The following is a 14,716-nucleotide window of genomic DNA, read 5'->3' as shown; positions in this document are numbered from 1 at the left end:
TACACAGTCATGCAAATTGTAATATTTTACTGAATATTATTATATTATTATATCCAAGATATCAGATAATGATTGGAAGTTCAAAGTTCACAAAAGGTGAAACGTTATCCTACCTTAGGTGCCTTGTTGGTGGGGCCATTGTTTTCCTGCTCCCGGTGGGTGGGGCTGCGGTGGCGTTTGGGCCTCGGGAGATGCTCCGTTGTCCGTTGGTTGGCTCATTGGGGGAGACCGACCGCGCATCTATCCCGCACTAAGCCACGGATCTGTCAAAAATAACAAATCATGCAAAAATGAAATTCATCTTATTATAAGTCTCATATCGCAAGAAAGAGAAAATGCAACAACAAAAAGCCAGACGGATAAACCAGAGGATTATATTCCAAGCTAGTGTGAATGCGAGACCACTTCGGTCAAACCTTTGGGGGGCAATACACCGACTCAAAAGTTGAATGCAAGAGGCAATCCATTCAAAAATAAACATGCGTGGCCGATACAGAGAGGAGCTAAAGGAGAGAAGTATAGAATACAGGTGCAATTCATGCCTGCTAAATTGATATTTTTGCTCGGGGCATTCTTATGGCTATGTGAATAATCTTGTTTTCTAACTGCTTGAATAAAGGTAAATGATACATGTGTAGCGTGATGCAACCGATTCCCGTTGAGATCTCTTCTGGCCGTTTCGCGAGTCGACGGCTACCTGTTAGCGAGAAGCCCAACAGAGGTGACTCTTGGCGGTCATAAGCATTGACGCAATGTAAAGTAAACAATACATAATTCAACGTACACAACACTTTGGATTGGATCCTATTATATGTGGCAGATGGTCTTCTTGTGTACTGTAAATATCGAGATGGCAAAATGCAATTTGTTCCATGCATCACGACAATGTATAATGTGACTTGGACTAAGTTGTATTAAATAGCGGCAGATGTTTTCTAAGCCCCCTTTTGATCTGGTGTAATTTCATATTTACTCTCGAGTTGTTTATCCAACTAAATGATGGATTCATGTCATTTACGGCGATGGTAGCGCAAATCCAAATGCATTCCTTTTACAGTCTTACATTGTACACCAACAAGATCAAATTACCAACAACAAATTGCTGGATAGGAAGTTTTTGGCATTGTGCTTTATTTTACGATCTTTGTGTTTCGTTGAAAAGAATCTGATGAAAAATGTCACTCCAAAGCGTGGAAAAAAAGTATTTTTAGCCACAACCATAATGATGTTGGTGTAATTATCAGACCCATACAATACCATATTACTCCAAAAATAAACTTAAATGCACATGATTGGGATAATAGTTTGAATTTTTAAAAAAATCATAAATTAATGAGACTCATTCAGTGAAAACTTGAGAAAATGGGTTTTAATGAAGTAGCAAGGGCGAGGCGGGTGAGTACTTTCAAGTTCAAGCAAAGGCTATTGCTACTAATTTTCAATGTGCCATTACCATCACTGCCACATATGTTATTCACAGGTTTGTATTGTATAATGTAAGAGACTGCATAACATCATAATGCACTCCTCTGCTAGTTGAAAAGTTTAATACCAAATCATTGAATTAGTCTAGTTATAAGATTTAAAATTATATGTGAAACCCTTATGGATGCAAATTTACAAGATCTCTTTACAAAATTATATGTGAAACCCTTATGGATGCAAATTTGCAAGATCTCTTTATGACCTGCTCAAGGGTAGTTGTCTACATCCCCCTGGCATGTTATAGCTAAAGGCTAGTGTATACTTCATTTAAGCATTGCTTGATGATGCGATGTTTTTCTCATGTCCAAACATCGCACACAGAAATCAAGATACGCACCATGCCATATATCGATCCCTGATCACACCCGTGCACACCCGCGCAATATGTGGCGATGCAAATATGGAGTATACATCAGGCTTAACATTTGCCTTCCTCCATTCCTACATGTAGTATGAGGAATATTATAAAATGACTATAAGTTGCTGAATATGGACCTGCACCCACTGGGTCAGTACTATAAACTGCAGATACAGGCAAATAGGCTACATGAAGAGCTGAGAACCACCGGTTTATAAATATATCAATCATTTTTGCTTTTACAGTTATTTTTCTTTTATTTCAATTTACTCTATTTCTACTTGATTATTTATCCTTCGTCTGTTTACAACATTGTCAGTTCAATTTTGTAAATTGATTTTCATGAGCCCATATAAATTCTGTTGTTACTGGAGCGTTGTTAATTGTTTTCTTGTTTTGTTGCTGCCCTGCTTTCCTCATAATTGGACTAATAATAGCAATGGTAAACAACTGCACAACAGATGTTTTTCACTTCTTTTACATGTAGTATTGATCGTCTTACTTTGTAAATGCAAATGTATCATGAATGTATTTTTTTTGGTCTTATCTACATGTTGTATCACTTTACAGAAGGCCACCTCACCTACAAATTACAGACATGGGTGGTGCTTCTCAGTAGCGTAGCCAGCGGGGGGGGGGGGGGCAGAGTGCCCCCTGACAAAAAAATGAAAGAAAAAGTGCCCCTCTGACAAAAAGAAAGAAAGTCAGGAGGGCAAAGGAAAAGAAAAGTGCAAGGAGCCCCTTTTCTAGCAAAATTCAGGGCCAAAATAGTGTAAAATACAACATTTTTTTCCGCGCTATGCGCGCACATTGTAACAATAAAGCCCCCTTTTTAGCCGGATAATGGGCAAAAATAGTGTAAAATACCATTTTTTTTCTCGCTACGAGCGCACATCATCCCAATAAGGCCCTTTTCGGGAAGCTCGAAGACATACAGTCTCTATGTATTGTATGATGCAACTGCAATTTTTTCCGTCTGTGCCCCCAAAATTTTATTTTGCCCCCCCCCCCCTGACCAAGAAAGCTGGCTACGCCCCTGGTGCTTCTAAAATAAATATATTTGAGATATTTTCAATTTATTTTGTTTTCCTGGTGAATTATGAAATTACCTTAAACTTAAAGGAGTGTTTCATGATCCTAGCATCCACTTTTTTGACATTTTTCAGTAGATATCCATGGAAAAAGCTTATTCCCAAAGTTTCAGTTGATTCTGACTTTATGTTGGCAAGTTATGCATGAATACAATGTATGTGTATTACACTGCTCCATAGACAATGTGTTTCGTTCTGGTATACCAGAACATAATTCAAATTTCATGATATTTTTGCAAAACAAATTAATCTGCAAGAAATTTTTTTACATTTTAACATTATGTAGCCAGAAGTTTCCAGTTGTATAAAAATCCCAACATTTTTTGCGATGCTGTGGATTACGAAATGCCCTTTTAAGATGAAGAAAAATAATTTACTTACGAGGTAGGCCAATAAAAACGAAGTATTGAATATTTAGCTATAAAAATCAGGCACCCCCTCCCCCAACATTTGAAACATGCTCATCGTTGTGTGTTTGAGCATATATGGTTTGAGAATTCCAAATTCAGGGCACAGTGGTGTAACATGTAAAAACTCACAAATTATTTCATAAGGCAGATTGTGGTCATAGGTTCGAATCCCAGTGCAGCACCAACATGTTATGCACTTTAGGTAGGAGCTTCACCTTGCTTGCCTTGCAAAGTTCAATAATATTAAAAGACATCATCACATGCGTGAATGATATGACAGTCAATTATGATTATTTCCTGTAGACCTTTAAAACAATCAAATTCCTCGATATTTTTTACACTGCTTGTGTATTAAAGTCAGAGCATTTTCTAAACTTAGACCCTTTAATAGCACCAAGAAATGCAAAGCCAAGTTAAGTGATTATACTTCTCACAACCTACCACTTACATGCTTACACTCCCTGGGTAAATCTTAAAACACTTTACAGCAAAAACACCTATTGCTCTAACACTTTGGCAAATACTCACTACTTCAAGATTCCTTTTTGATTTTTCTCTAAAATAAATTTGCAATCTTTTCTACAAGTTAAAATCATCCAATCACTCGTTTCTTTGTCTTCAGCAGATGTTTTTTCCCCTCTCTTTTTTCAAAGTGAAGTGTGTGTGGATTAAGATAGCATTACAAACACCTGACTTCGAGGGTCTACATGCCGTAAGTGATGATGATTTAAATATTGCTGTCATATTTGCAGGAAAATTGTAAATGGACAAGATACTAAAAGAATTTGACCAAAGTATAGACCAGAAGCGTAAAACTTATATTGCTTGGTATTTATTGTGATGTTATTTTAAAACAAGATTCAAACAAATCTTTATATTTATCATTTCAGATTTAACCCTGGTATTGAACAACTATTTGTAAAAGAATTTATTAGATGCACGACAGTGGCGTCGCAGCTTTACATTGAAAGTGGGGGGGGGCAGGTTGTTCAGTTCCCCCGAATGGAGTCTGATTTAGGTGTGTAAGGTGCGGTTTTAGCGTTTACCCCCGAATTTCCAACAAAAGTGGGGGCACCCCCTGCCCCCCCCCCCTTTGCGCACGCCACTGATGCACGAAGAATGCACTGGAATACCATTTTTTTATCCCTTTGTCCATCCTAGCTCTCTTCTAACACAGATTGGAATGTCCAGATGCCTATGCCATCGGACTCGGGAAAGTGCTTTTGATTTGGCTGACACCAGTAGAGTGTTCGAACCTAGTGACCTTGCTCATCTGGGCATACACAGAGCAATCTTGCATCATTTACACAATGGATTGCTTCCTGTATGTCCAGGTAGGACTTTCAGTTGGCTATAACGCATTACCATACTTATCATCAATCCCCATGGGCCAAGTCCTACCTTTTTTTGCTACAGAATTAAACGGGAGTGCATTAAAAGCTTTGCATACATAAGAGTTCACAAACTTTGCAAGACCTGTGCATAGTGAAACAATCAAGGTGTATACTTCTTTTTTATCCATTCTAGATGTAGACTTATATGCAAAGCTGGTGGAGTCTGCCTTTTTCAGTTTTAATTCCTTGGAATCTAATAAAGACACTCTTTTTTATGACAGAATTGCCAGTATCAGCAAAAATAGCTGATTATATTGCAAGGTAACTAGCACTGAGCAAGAAATAGGTTCATAAGACTTAGCCTAAACATGCTAAAAGTCCTCCACAACAAATTTTGCACATGGGGGAGTGAGTACAGCAACATTTTGTTGGTCATGATTTAGCTTTCGCTCCGCTAGGTAATCGAAAATCTTGGATCATTCTGTGATATTGTGATAGAATAAAACAAGAAAGCCAAAAAGTCCCAGACAACTTCCAACTTCCAGGATTTCCCATGTTAGCCATGTATGAGCAATGTACCGGTACACGTTGCCATAATTTTGACTGTTGCAGACAAGTAATTTGTCCACATGTCAACTTGAATGTGCTTGTTTCTTGCACAGATGACAGATGACATGCAAATGAAAAATCAGTTAGATAAAGCATGCTCATCCATCAATACACAGTTCTTTGACCCTAAGCCTACTTTGTTGGTAAATTCTCAAAAATGTACATCGTAAGTTCCCCAAGTTTTGCCCCATGATTGAGGCCATTTTGGCCGATGGTATAGTAGCAGAAGTAGATCATTCAGCGTGTTTCTACTGAGCACCTCGCATTACCGCGCTTTCACCTTCACCTGCATTTTTAATCCCCTCACAATCATCGAGTCGTTTCTACTGCATTGTAAATACAGGGTAACAATTCACAGTTAGTGGGGAGGGCAGAAGTCCAGAAAATAGTTTTTCCTGACCTTCAAGGTCAGATTTTGAATGCTCACGCTTTATTGTAGTAGGCTAGTTCCTGTCTCACTTGCAAAATCGTCATCCGAACTGTTTCTACTGTGAACATTACCACATATTCACACAAAAAAATAACCACCTTTTGACGAATGACGGTGAGGTTCACACACATCACCGTGCATTCACCTTCACCCGATCTGTTTCTACTGGGGCCGTTACTGCGTATTCCTCGCATCACCCTCTTTCACTTGAATTCAGCGTCAACCGTTTACTCAGTAGAAACATGCTCATTGGTGACTACATGTAGCACCAAGCACCATTAACTGTACGACGTACGCTCTTGATGTAGTTCTCTGCAAAGGCAACTGGCAACTAAAAACAATTTAGGGGCCTATATTGTGATTGATCAGATTTCATACTTTTTACAATTTACAATTCATGTGTCTTATTCCTGAGCATTGTAATTTTAAAACCAATTTGTTTAAATTGACATATAAATTTCCTTGAATATCAGGCATTCCATTAATTTAATGACAAAGGGAAGAATGAGGCCTATGAAGCTAGATTGTTAAGTGCCAGAGATACATATGTAACAAGAGATCTTCTTATTTGCCTGAAGCGTGTGTAAATTTCTAACAATCAAAGTGTGAAGAACGCACCACATCACTTGTTTAACATGATTACAGAGAAATCTGTTTTCAGACGATGTACCTTTAATAGGAAAAGGTATTCACCTGCTATGTACCTATCAGAGAGCCCAAACCAGAAAGGAAAGACTTATTGTAGTTGACCATGACACCAGTACTTAGTTACGACAATCACATTTGTTTTGTACATTTTGATGTGGTGTGTTGGGGTAGCTGGGGTGGGTAGGACAGGGTGGGGGTAGGAGGGAGTAGAAAGATTACATCCACACGTAGGCTTAGGATAGAAAAAATTGTATGCTGAACTTAAACTGGTCCCTAGGACCAAAGTTTTCACATATCAAACATGTTTACTTGTATGTATTGTACATAAAACTAAGAATAAAGCAAGTTATAAGCACATATGAAAGTGCTTTTAAACTTTAGGTAACACACCCAAAACCCAAATTTGTCCAGGTTTCTCAGTTTTCATGGAGAAATCTCAGATCTATAATTGTACAGGGGGGGGCTTGGTACTAAATGAAGATGGTCCAGTTCATAAAAGACAATCCCTATCATAACCAAAATCAAAATCAAGAAAATTTACAATTTCATAAGGCCATTTACCACACCTGAAATTGTATAGGAATCATACTGCTTGTCTTCTGCAAACAAAACAGTGAATTGATCCATGAAATTTATCCGTAAACAGATCTAAAATATTCTCCAAATGATTTCATATTTCTCTTAAAGTATAAATTAATATTCACACCAATGTGTGAACTATTGATCTTCGCATTGGCAGCAGATGCAACTTTGTTTATTTGTCGAGCGTAAAAAGCTCTGGGTGGGACCTACATCGTGGAAAATTCCACCATTTAATACAAACAAACGTCCTGGGCAAATAAAAACAAAAGCCTGGGTCTTGGCTCAGATAAACAAGCTCACCATAGCAACCACTGTGCCTCCTACAAATTTGTTTACAAAAGCAAATGCTGGCTCTTTGCTTCGCTCAGCTCTCTTCCTGTATGATATCTCACCACACAGACTGACTCTAGTAGTAGCAGACAACGAGCTCTTGGACTCTTGATATTGTTGGCCAATTGTAAGAGATATTGTTTGCGATAAAATTTGATGGTAGCAATCGGGAATTTTTCACACCTTGTAAATTTTTCGATATACTATGCCTAGTTGGTGTTTTGTGGTAAATAATGTGAATAAATCTACAAATAAATAATACCCAAAGTTAAATAATGCACTTAACATGGGCATGTTCATATTGTATAATAAAATATGCCATTAATCTTTAATGATACCGCTAATGAAATTACGGTACATACGGAATGAAACAATGAGGAATTGGCTGGTTCTGATGGTGCAACTTTACCATGGCAACCACCATGCCTGCCATCATGCTTCACTTTCACTTTACTTACTTTAGTATTTCATTCATAAGGGATGTACACCAATTTGATAATAGATTCCTATGAATTGTCATTCACAAAACATCTATAATTCTTCATTATTTTGGTTCTTGCTAAAGTTCTATGACGCTTAAAGTACAACTGGGTGTGTATTAAACTGTGTGGTTGCATGTATCGTTTTTGTTGCACATATGCGCGCAGTAATTTCTCCTGCGCGATATTTTGCATTCGCGTGTGAAGGATTCAATGGATTCGCCAATTCCGTACACATGAGTCACTTGTATAGAACTTGATTAAAAGTGGACATAAATTACATCCAAAAACAATTTTACAAAAGTTTCCTAAATAATCTTGAACTAAAGAATTGTAAAAAATACCCATCTATACAAGACTGACTGAAAGATTGTTTTTCATAAATACATCCATGTATACCATTTCCTTCAAGGTCTAATTACTGAAAAACCTAGCAATTATTGCTCAATTACATTTTATATCTAGCAGGCTGGTACGGTAAACAAGTTTGCATTGATTTTAGGCCATTGCTAACATTATAGAAAGAAAATGGCGCTGGTTGAGTCATGGGCACGTACACGGAAAGAGATGTTGTTTACACTTCCCAATAAGCAAGACAAAAAGGCTGAGACAGAACACATCCAGCAAACACATGCCAGCCACAAAGCACTGGCATTAGATGACTATACTCTACTCTCCCCCTTCAGAACTGTGTAAACAAACCAATAACCGCTGATAGATTTGCCAGGGCAGCAACAAACTTGACGTGCTAGCGCATCCATGGCAAATTTATCGCCTAAAATAGATGATGCTTAGTGCTTACAAGTATATATTGAGATCAGTTCTTGTGGTTGTTTAGATTTACTTGTGATGTATGGTAAACGGTAAACAGGAAATTACAGGAAATGAAATTCTGAGGCAATTTTCTTCTTCTAACATTTCATTTATTGTTGAGCTGAGGAAGGACATGAGTGCCACAAAAGGTCCACGAGAGGAGTACAATAGGGATGTGGTTGTTGATTCACATTTCCCCCATGATCCTTTGCCATGTCAGGTTGAGCAGGAACCCGTAATTACTCTGGATTCACTTTGACACTGACCCAGATATGATTGTGCATAAATTTCACTTAATTTATTCATCTTTCTAAAGGTTATAAATTCTGGAATTGCAATTTGCATTACATTTTCAACCATAGATTTATTATATATTTTTTATCGAAACTGATGTTGTTTTTCAGATATCCTTTATGTAGGAATTTTTTTCATATCCATTTCTCGATCTGCAATATCAACCTAATGACAATTTCTCAACCAAATCCACATTAAATTTAAACTTCAACAGGTCATCAATCCCAGTCATTTTTCAAAAAGAACCAATTCAGCTTCACATAAAAGCCTCATTTAATTAACTGTAATGGACACACACAAAAATAGTAGGTTCTATTGTAATTTGTATTTGCAAAAAAATTAGGTTGGTGCCTTGCTGGTACATGTACATTACACACAAAATATGAAAGTGTGAAAGTATAATATTTCTAGGGCAGTTCCAATGTTTCAATAGAACATTGTCGGGCATGGTACAAAGTCAATTGAGCAGGCGTGGTGTGACCATTCATTGTGTAAGCTCACAATGTTACTTTGCCTGTACATGGCATAGCCACGCCACTTTGGGTGTACAGTATACACGTAATCATTAATGTCGTTCTGTATGCCAGTCAAAGTGCAAAGAACAGAAAGATATGACCTAATGAAAATCTTCATCACATTCATAATATTCATTTCACTTTTTATCAGACAGAAGTGCCATATTGGCTGAAGTTTTTGTTTTTGTATAATTTATAATACATTTCTATACCAACATATTTGTTGGATGTAAATGAAGAGGGGTGTAAATTTCTTAAGCCTACATTTTAAATAAAATGCAAGCCTAGAGATTAAGGTGACTACAAGTGACCAGTGGCGTAGCGTCATAGGGGCACGTGCCCCCCAATCGATTGCAAAAATTAGAAAATCCCATAGGAAAATTGCCAGACCCGTTGCCCCCCCAATCATGGTCGGTGCCCCCCCCAATGTGATGACCCACGCTACACCACTGCCAGTGACAGAAGGGTATAAAATTTGATGTGTATCTCTACCTCTATATTTGTGGGTTTTTCCTGAGCATGGGGTGATGCGGCTGATTGTGGGGAGGTGCTGCAGAAGCTGGAGGGAGCGGTAATACTCTGTGATTGTCCCAGCAGAAACATATCAGGTTGACAGGGATGCCAGGAAACCTCACCATCAACCAGTGGTGTTATCCATCTTGAATGTCATGAAAATGTTGTTCTGTACTTCTCCCCATGAAATATGCAGGGTGTGAGTATAGTTACCCGCCTTTTGCAGAGCAGCAGAAACAATCCTGTTGACGGTCCTATGCCCTCTTCTTTTATTTGAGCTTATCATCTCCCCATGTGCAGTGGCGGCACCAGGAATTTTTTTCTGGGGGGCATTGAGGGTGGGCAAAGTGAATTTCAGAGGGGGCAAAGTGAATTTAAGGGGGAAAATCAACAAATTTTGCGCAAAATTACCGCAAAAAGGTGAAATTTTCGTAATTTTGGGTTTTTACTGCCCCCCTGTGGCGCCGCCACTACCCATGTGTTACATTCAACCATTACTACATGTACATACTCCCATCAATCACTACCTATTCCTATACAGCACTTGGCGTTGATTTCTTCTTTTTGACAAGGGGGGGGTCAGGTAAGTATAGTGAATCCAACACCTTTTGGCGACAGAAAAAGTTTATGGTACAAGAGGGCAAAAATTGGCACTTTTTAGATTCAAATGGCCAAATACGACTTACTTTGGTCAGAAACCTATGTACAGGTGTCAACATCGGGAGATGATTGTATCCCATTCCCTCTTAACAAAATATTGAGAGGGAATCATCCCTCATCCAACTGGGATCTACACCTATGTTCCTGCATTTAATATCTCTACCATGTTGCCCCTTCCTCCTGTCTTGAAGTTGAACTGTCTTCCCCTCTTCATCCATCTTGATTTCTCTTACAAAAGTCTGCTCTTATCTCCTCAAATGTTAAATGAAAGAAATTATTCTAAATGTTGAACATTTTCTTTTCGGTATTGTTATGTATCAGTGTACAAAATCATTCCCATTATGAATTTAAAGTGGGTCAGGTAATAAGGGAATTTCCCTCATTCCTTCAAAAGGGAATTTTTTTAAGTTCTAGCACTACATGTATGGCAACAAAAGTTGTCTTTCCTCTATATTCTGCAAGTAACACATTCTTCCTCACACTAGCCTATTTGGCAAATCCTAGTAGTACCTCAATAAAATATAGGCCCTAATATATGTCGGCCTTATTTTTTTTAAATGCACAAATTTGAAATGTAGTCCTATATATATACCGTAACCAACCGGATATAAGCCCACCTTCAGGTATAAGCCCACCCCCTATTTTTCAAAACATTCTGGGAACAAGGGTGCACTCGGCTATAAGCCTAGTACTAAATTTTGGATTTTCTCTCACATTTGCGAACAAATAAAAAAAAATATCAGTTGATAATTAACATTCCACACTTAGAATTTTAAGAAATTGACATAGATGATAGAAATTACTGGTACATTGGGCAGATACAAATGGGGATGATTTTTCTTATTTCTAAATTCAAGTACTAGCCCTCCCCAGTTATAAGCCCACCCCATTTTTGAAGTGAAATCTGCCATCTACAATGTAGGGGGGGGTGGGCTTATACCCGAGTGGTTACGGTAATAACATAATTCAGGAATGAATATAAACTGTTATAGGAAAATAATAACACTGTCAATGGCCCCTTGGAAACCAGGAAATAACTTAATATACAGAAAAGGCATTATTAATATAGGCCTATATCACAGGTGTATCCCATCATGCTCTGCGGTACCATAGTAGAACTGCACATGCCATAGAAAGTGTACACAAAATCCCTCACTTCAACTTTCAATTACTAGCTTATATCAGGGGAGTTAAGACTTTTATTTGAAAAAATATGATCTCTAAAGTATTATGAAACTATCCATAGCTCTCAATATTTAAACCGCTCTTACTTATGTTTTGTATGTATATGCTATGGAGCAAGCAGATAGAGTGCAATGCATGATGGGATACTCCCTTCAGCTGTTGTGGGCCTATATGTATATGTACATGCGCATGCATGCTATGTCCATCATAAAGAACTAGGTTGTATCATAGATTGGTTGTATGGTCCCACTATTCATAAATTTAAACCAGTATTATACTAGTGGGTGATTAATCAGACACCCTGGTGATAGCTTAAATAGCATTGAATTTCGTGTACATGTAAGCCCTATGGGCAGTCTCATTAGTACCCCTTGACAAGGCTACATGTGTAGCGCTTCTGGGCAAGCAGTCAGACACAAGTTAACAACGTTGTGGAGCAATCACACACAGGTTTTGGCTTCAGTCAATGATATTCTAGTTTCTAGATACCAAACATGCCAAATGGAGGACAAAATACTGTACTTCTTGCATTAAGACCGACGTGTATGTCATCATCGCAGAATCGCCCAATGCTTTTGCTTTTTTCATCACACTATCGCATGATGAAATTGCAATATTTGCTATCCATCCTGAGGAAGTACTTCCATGGTATGACTTGTGTGAGTGAATGTGCAAATTGGTGTTACTACTGTACAAGACTTTAAAGCTCAACAGGTTTAAAAGGATCTAAGCCCTTACAGACCAGTAACCATGTCCTCAGAAGCGACCTTATTGTAAGCACACACACTCTCTATAGTTTGAATTTAAGGCATTCTTAGGACAGAGTCTATGGTTCATGGTTGAACAGTCTTTTTCTAGGGTCTGTGTTCAGACCCACAGTTCCAGGATCTGTGTTCATATCCAGGCATTCAGAGAGAACACAAATGCCCTGGGCGCCACCTTAGGGGGCGCCAAATTGACCAATTTAGCACCAATTGTGCACCCCCTCCAAGCAATGAAAGTCAACATTTTCATGCACATCCTTTGAAAGATCAATTTAAGACCGAACTTCAATATAACCAAAAATGAATTAGTGGTTATTTGTGCAAATTTATTGTGCTCTGCGCACAATTGTCTCAAGAATTGGGGAGGGCGCCATTTTGTGCCCTTAGCCCCGGGGGCCACAACCCCTAGCCCTAGCTACGCCAATGTCAATTATGGATATTTTTTAGTTGAAATCTTTACAACACTGTAGACATCTGCACATTGTTATTACCCACCTCATCCACACTCCCCCACACACACACCCAACCTACGCCTGCCGCCAACTGCTGACATAATTGTGCATTACCATCAAACCAAGGACGTCTGAATCTATGTATGATTGACTAGCTAAGGACCAAAATGACGGATTGTTCGTGTGCAGGGCCAGCAGGGGGTGTATTGCAAAATACAATGTATGCCTACCAACCGAGGTCGATATGTTCAATACTACACAATTGCGGACGTATCCCTATGCATTTGGCATGCACTTGCAATCCTATTGCAGACCTTCATAAACCAAGAACGGTGCTTGTCTGCAGGTAGGTCCATGATTTAATAGCGAAGTCTTGTGTGAGTCCTGGTTGCAGGTAGACATGCACCCACACACACAAACTAAACTGGTGTATCTTGTACCTTACAGAATCACTTTGTGGCAATGACATGCAAATTACATCTTCCTAAATGATTGCGAAACAATTTATAACATGTATTTCACTGTGATTTACTTTCGTAGGCCTATCAGGATATATTTATTGTATTTTGAAAAACGATAGCAGTCATATTACGTGCTAATTGCCAGCGCTTTCATGGGGACAAGATATCTTAATATTGTGATGTCAAATGTGACCTTTAAACAGCACTATCATACACAACTACATGTAGTTGCTAAGAGAAGCTAGGTTACCAACAACAATTTTCCTAGAATATCAAAACATTTTGACATTGCCCAACATATCTTCATTTCCTGCAACAATTAGGGCCTATAATTTGTCAAAGTTATGAGACAGGCCTACAACACGAAAATATAAAACTCTAGCTTGTCGAGATAAAAAAACATGTTACCAGATTATGTCCCAAGTGCTTCCCGTTTAATACCCAGTACCGCACAGATGTGAACACCCCCACCCCCATATATATAAGGGGCATTTGTCCATAAACTGTCCACCCCTGGGGAAAAGTAGATGAAAGATTGGTAAATGGTCCCAAATAGGCCAATATTTCATGTTTTTGTTACAACCCGCTGGCCATGTACCCTACATGTATAATCAAAAACACAAAATCAAAAAGAAAAAAAGAGAGAGCTTTGAATAACTAACTGACCCCCACTCCCCTTCCCCATTCTCCAAGGTGCCCTGAAAACATGATCTGTACTATGCACCTACAACAACTATAACATTGCCAAAGTTGCTGGTTTGAACACTAATGGCATGCTGGATCAGCAAGCAGACGATCTTTTAACTAACTGACCATGGCTAAACCAATGAGCAATACAAGTGTATGTTACTTGAATTTTACGCCTGATTTAGCACTCTCACGGCCAGTTATTGAGATCTCATCAATGAAACATGCCATTATCATGTGGCTGCTTACTACTACTTGTACTATGATGAAATGCGCAAATTGAATTGTTGACTGGCTCGCTGACCTTAAATAGTAGGTAATAATATAGGTAGGAACAAAAGAAGCTGCAAAGGCACAACAGTAGGGATAATCACAAATAACCTTAACTTAACCCTGCTGACTATAGAAAAAGTGTATGAAACAATAATTATGGAAAGGCCACATTAATTTACAAACTTACCAGAAAATTCCAGCAATTTGATTTTTAATGCATTGAATCATGGAATTTTACTTTGGGGTCTTCACAAAAAGATGAAAATACAATAAACATAAGCATTCACAACCAAACAAAAAAATAATAATAAGACAAAATATAGGGTAGGGCCTACCATTACTT

At 38.3% G+C, this 14,716-nt stretch overlaps 1 protein-coding gene across 1 annotated transcript in view; it reads right to left on the bottom strand.

The window, feature by feature from the left end:
- The window catches only part of LOC140148346 (uncharacterized), a 107,437-nt gene that overhangs the window by 72,349 nt on the left and 20,372 nt on the right, over positions 1-14,716 (bottom strand). Inside the window, 1 exon segment of the mRNA XM_072170270.1 lies at positions 114-263. The gene's annotated coding sequence lies outside the window, so the exon portion shown is untranslated.

This window comes from Amphiura filiformis, chromosome 3, assembly GCF_039555335.1.
Source record: "Amphiura filiformis chromosome 3, Afil_fr2py, whole genome shotgun sequence".
In the NCBI taxonomy this organism is placed as follows: domain Eukaryota; kingdom Metazoa; phylum Echinodermata; class Ophiuroidea; order Amphilepidida; family Amphiuridae; genus Amphiura; species Amphiura filiformis.
The sequence above is the reverse complement of the archived record's forward strand: the minus strand, read 5'-3'. Positions and strand labels throughout refer to the sequence as shown.